Consider the following 6,000-nt stretch of genomic DNA (forward strand, 5'->3'; position numbering starts at 1 on the left):
GTGCCTTGATTTCTAACCAGCAGAACAGTTCTCAGAAGAGCTTTCTGAGATGCTCTTCCCAGGTTATAATCCTCAAATTTGGCTCGAATAAAATTTTCCATTTCTTTCTTAGATCCACTGATTAACTTTTCATTGACAATCTGAAAATTCCATTGTGCTGGGTGCCATGTATTTGGATTTCCTAGGTCTGATGGCCCTACCCCCACCCCACCTACCCCAGGGGAGACCACCACCCCTTCCTCCTCCCTGCCACCCTCCCTCTCCCTCCAGCCAGCCACAACTTCCAGGAACTGCTGGCAAACAGGTCAATGGGTTTTCCCTCGCGGAATAGGTGATTCCGGTCTATGGGGCTCCGCGTGCGGAGGGCAGCCAGGCCGCTTCCAAGGCGGTGTTGGAGCAGGCCCTTCTGCCAGTGGATTTCCTCCCCACTGTTTTCCAACGAATTGGGAGAGGCCGGTGCCAAGGAAATCTCTTTATCTTTCTTTTTGGTCTCCGCCTGCCCCCCCCACCCCCCGCGCCCCCCCTAGCTGAGCTGGACGTGCCAGGACTCCCTTCCTGCAGTCCGGCTCCCACCCATCATCCCAGGCACCTCGAGCGGAAGGGAGCCCTCAGGCAGCGCCTGGCTGCCGTCCTGGGTGGGGTCTGAAGGGGCCTGATGCCAGGGTTTTATTTACAAAGTGAGGAAAGACTCAAGAGGTGCAGGACCCTGTCAGGACAGGAACGCCTGACCACGTCACAGCCTGGGGTGCAGACAGAGGATCCAGACACCAGCAGACAGCTGAGTCCCCTCTGTGCAAATTAGATGCTCTTCCTCTAACTCCTTTGACCTGGTAATCTCTGATCTCTTTAACTCCCTTTAGCTAGCACTATTTGCATACCTACCCTGTTAAACAAGGCCCTTTATATCTATGATCTCATTTAATCCTGAGAGCAACCTTTAGAACATAAACTCCCAGTGGAGCAGCTGCTTCAGGACAGGGTTTTTTCATCTGTTTCCTGCCAGTGGTGGACACTGTGATGCACAGTTCAGAGCCCCCTTCAAGGGACACCGTGTCCCAGCACTGGGTGCTGAGTGCAGACATCTTCAGTTGTTGATGTCTCCAGGGAGAAGAAGCCTCTTCATTCAAGGTCACACTCGTTTCTGTAGGCCCCCAGCTAATGACTGATGGATCAATGGGGAGGATAAAGGGGGGGGCCCCAATTTAGGGTGACTCCAAAGAGCCACTCCAGGTGTAGAACTTGAAACAGTGGGGCCAGTGGAGGTTACCACTGGGCCCGTGAGGCCGTCCACTTCTCCCTCTTTGCAATCCTGCTTCCGTCCCCTCCCTGCCACAGGTGTTGGTCCTAGAGGGACTCCTTAGTAAACGGCCTGCACACTAAACTCCATCGGCTTCCCGGAAGCCAACCCCAGGGACATCAAGCGTCCAGAAAGCACAGAGCATGGAGCAGACTCTCAATCCATACGGGTTTGGAAGCTCCCTGGGGCCGGCACTGGCATTGCTGGTCCTGACTTACACAAGTAACAGCGTAATAACAGCAGCTGAGACGCACCCACGTGAAGCTATCTGACATGCTCTCTATCTCAGTCCTTAGAACAAGCTTCTGAGATGGGCATTTTTGTTTTCTCCGTTTTCAGATGACATGAAATACATGGGACCCAGGGCTAGCAAATGGTAGAGTAGTAGGAGGATTTGGATCCAGATGATTTCATGCTCAAGCCCACCCTCTTCCCATCACTTTTTGGAAGGAAACTGAGACAGAGAGGTAAAGAAGCTTGCCCCTCCCCAGCCAGTGAGTGGCCACCAGGTCGACAAACCCAGCAGTCCTTGCTTGAGCTGTGCTGCGGGCCCGAAACAGCTTCAGAGGAAAGCTTGGACGTAGAAGCCAGCAAGCCAGCTATGGATGGTGGGGACGTGTGCTGTCCCCTAGAGCTGGGATGTGCTCCCTGCCTCTCCCCTGCTTGTGGCTCTTCTCATGAGGTCTACACAGCAGCCAATACCCAGCTTAAAAGTGACTCCTCTGTGAAGACTTTCCCGATCTCTGCTCCCGTCCTGCTCCCACACCAAGACCCCCAAAGGGAAGACTGGAGGACCCTGTCTTAGCCATCAGAGGATGGAAGTGCCGAGCCGAGGTTGGCCAGACAGTGGGAGACAGGCAGCAAATGTTGGCAGGGTGAGTGAATAAAGGGAAAAATGATTAACAAACAGAATTAGCAGGCACCATTCCAGGGCTGGGACTAAATATTTACCTAGCCCATTGGGCAATCCTGAGAGATAAGCCTGGTTTCTGAGCTCTATTTATGCAGACTTTCCTTCAGTGACTGACACAATCAGCCTGGTTTGGTTATAGTTTGAACAGCTGTTTCCACAGGTGGGGACTGGGTGCACGAGGTGCCTGATCCTTGGTTTCCGCTGTTCTCTGGCATCACGCCTCCTCCCCAGGGTATCTGCTTCCCAATCTTTGGGCTCTAAGTGATGTTGCCCCTCCACCCTGCAGGCCTGGCCAGGCTCCACGAGGCTGCAGGTCACATGGGGTGGGCTTACAATGTGGGCTCTAGCTTGAGCTGTGGGTGGGCGTGCAGTCATAGGGTGGAGGGCGTGAGGACTGACTCACCTGGGTACACAGCCTGAGTGGCCTCCTGGGAGGCACCCCTCTTAAGGGAGAGGAGTTGGGTGTGACATGCTGGGTCCAAGTGAAGCCTCGGAGCTATAGGCGTGGAGGGGCGTGGAGTTGGGTGTGACATCTGTTGGTCAGCCTCTGGGATTCACACATGAAAACCAGAAGACCAATTTCACCAAAACACAAACGTGTCGGGGAAAGCAGTTCTGCTGCGGGAACACTCTAGTGGAGTAGAAGGGACCAGTGGTGGCCCCAGTCCTGGTGCTCAGTCTGTGAGGCGAGGCGTGGTGGTGTTGGATGAGGGGTACCTAAAAGATCGGGTGGTCCTGCCCAGTGGAAAACCACATCACAGCTGAAAGGACTTGTTTAAGACACACTTAGACCCCTGGAGGCTGGCATCAATGTGGAGACGGAGAGTGGGGTTTCGCAGGGGTGAGAGTAAGACCCAGTGAATCCTGTGGCATCACAGAGTGTGACCTTTCACTGCGTCCAAGGCTGCTTTGGTCAGGCCAGAAGCTGGTGAAATTCCCAGCCGCTGCCGCGTGGAGTGTGATGACAGATCAGGTTCTGGGAGCTGCGTGAGGCTGGCCCGTGCTCTAGATGAGGAAACGGATTCCTCGACCAGCTACCAATGTAGACAGGATGACAGTCGAATGTTTCGTCTGAGCCTTCTCCCGCGGCAGCGGCCACGCCCCCCACTCCCAGAAGGGCGTCCCATGGGCAGTGCAGCAGGCCCTCGGCTTCAGTGTTTCTCTTCCAGTCGGTTAGGGAGTTTACCTTTCCCTCCAAATTTATACTGGTTGCATCCCTAGAGTCCAAATTAGGCATACATTCTCCCCCCATCTCTTCCTTCCTTCTCTGTCTCTCTCTCTTTTGACATATACCAGTTTTGGATTGAGGCCTAACATTCTATTGCCATCAAAGGGGACAGATGAGAAAACCAAAGCTGGGCTCATAAACCCTGGGGAAAAAGACAACAGGCTGCCTCTTTGGGGCTCAGCACGGTCAGAACTGGATGGAAAGCAGCCAAGGTGACTGCTTGCTGCGTGATGGCTGCGCTACGGTGGCCGGATGGACATGTGGTATCCGGTTTAGAAGGCTTATGGGCGCAGACACCTGGGTATAAACTGTCAGGCTCAATTGTTCTCCCTCCTTTCCCAGGAAGGGCCAGGAAGGAAAAGGCCCCAGCTGAAGGGAGGAGACATTGTCCTCAGTGGGTCCAGCATAGTGAGGTGGCCGGTCTGGCAGGGGGCCAGTGGGGAGCATGGGATTTTCACAGTTTCTGTGGCTGTTGGCTGCCTTCCCCAAACCAGTTCACTCAATCCTTGTCTTTCTCATTCTGCCTCTGCAACTATCACATCCCTGTTAAATCCCTGATAAGATACTATCAGACACTCTAAAGTCCAGTTTGGAGCTAGTGGCCTTGACCTGCCCGAGTCCTTTCTTTCTCCCTCCCTGGTCCCACCTCCCCTTCTACACCCCTTTCCTCCCTCTGTCCAGCTCCTGAGATTGATCCCTGGGGCCCCAGAAATGAAGAGAACAAACCTAGGACATGTCTCCCTCAGGAGTCACCCTCATGGCTATTTTGCTCCCAAGTTTTTCATCTTCTAGGAAGAGGGGGAAGAGGCCGCTTTCAGTACACCTACTTCCTCTCCTTATGTAACAATGGTACTTCGCATAAGTTATCAGTTGTAAAAGGGGTTCACGTTCACTTTCTCATTCAGTGATTATCAAACACTGTTTGGATGATCCTTATTCCTTGTCAGATCTCAGGATGATTGATCAACAGTCCTGCCGTTGCCAAGTGATGGATCACAGACCTCAGTTCAGGGGGAAGTGAGGGAGTGTAGAATCAGCCACTTTAACCTGGAGTTGGCTCCAGCTCAGAAATGCTCCATCTGTGTGATACTTTGGGCAAGAGATTTAATCTCACTGAATCTGTTTCCTCATTGATAAAAAGAGATGATAAATGCATCTCTCATAGAGCGGTGGTGAGCATAAAATAAGGAACAAAACACACATAGCTTGCCACACACACTGGCAAACAGTAAATGTCTACTCAACGGCTAATTGCCCTCTGATTTTCCTCCTGATTCCAAGTGTAGGACTAGCCTGTCTGCCACATAGTAGGTACTCATTAAACATTCGATGTTTGAGTGATAAACTCTGCCCCTCTCCCTTTCCCATGTCTCCCAAAGTGAGAGGATGTTTATTTGCCACTCCAAGCTGCAGGGAGCTCTGCAAACAAGGAGTGGCAGCAGTAACTGTCTCCTGCTGGCGCAATGAAAGGCCACAGCCCCCTGGGCTGGCTCCGTATAGATGCCAAGCCACAGGCTGCTCCAATGGTCTCTACAGGGAGGGAGGGAAGTTGACCGGCCTTCTCTCTAGTTGGCTTGGCTTTCCTCCCTGCCCAGATGTACTGAGTGTAGCAAAATGACTTTGGAAAGTCCCACCCTACTGCCGTCGTGATTTCCAGCAGATCTAGTAAGGGTGCTCTCCTGTTGAAATGGAGCAGGACTCTGCGCGACCCTCCTGGGTTCAAAATCCCCTCCACGCCACCCCCTTTCCCATTTTTTGTTTGCAGAAAAAGGCTGTAGTCTCCTAGGCCTTCCCTAAGTTCCAAAGAGCAGATTCAAGCAGTTAACTAATTAGGACAGTGAGGAAATGCAAAAACAAAGGAAAAGCAATCAAGAAACTATAGTTAAGCTGTAAAACAGAGTCCTGTTCCCCGTCAAGGGATATACATAACAATCTGATGCTTATCTTTGAGTTGTTCTGCAGAAAAGAGGACTAGTGCTGACCACAAACACGGAGACCTCAGGCTGATTGGAACCAGAAGGTCCACGATGTTGACTCTCAAAATAATCAACCTGTCACGTCACCGCGCACCAATCAGAGTACTGTACACGAGCTGATCACGCACCCCAGGACCTCGACCCCTTTACCCCTTTTGCCTTTAGAAATCTTACGCCCAGGCGAGCCGGTAAAATGGCTGTGAGACAAACCTATGCCTCCGCTTCCATCGTCTCTGTCGGCGGCGTCTCTGTCAATAAACCTTTCTCTATTCCAAACATCGCGATGTTTTGGTTCGTTTGGCCACACTGTGCGCTGGGCGCACAAGCTTGGGTTGGACAACGCCGTTGCTGGGGGCCACTGGCTGGGAGCTCTTCAGGGCGTGCTGGCTCTCTGAATGCGGTAGGCGCCCCGGGTGCTTTATTGAACGTCTGATCCGGAGCCTCCGAGGCGGCTCAAGCTGCACCCCACCCCCACTCACCTCCAACGTCGTCAGCTTTAGCTGTAGGTCCTTTGGGTGAAATGGAATTGGTAATGGAAAAGAATCTGAAAAGAAAAAAAATACATGCATGTGTACGTATAGCTGAA

This window comes from Camelus bactrianus, chromosome 16, assembly GCF_048773025.1.
Source record: "Camelus bactrianus isolate YW-2024 breed Bactrian camel chromosome 16, ASM4877302v1, whole genome shotgun sequence".
In the NCBI taxonomy this organism is placed as follows: domain Eukaryota; kingdom Metazoa; phylum Chordata; class Mammalia; order Artiodactyla; family Camelidae; genus Camelus; species Camelus bactrianus.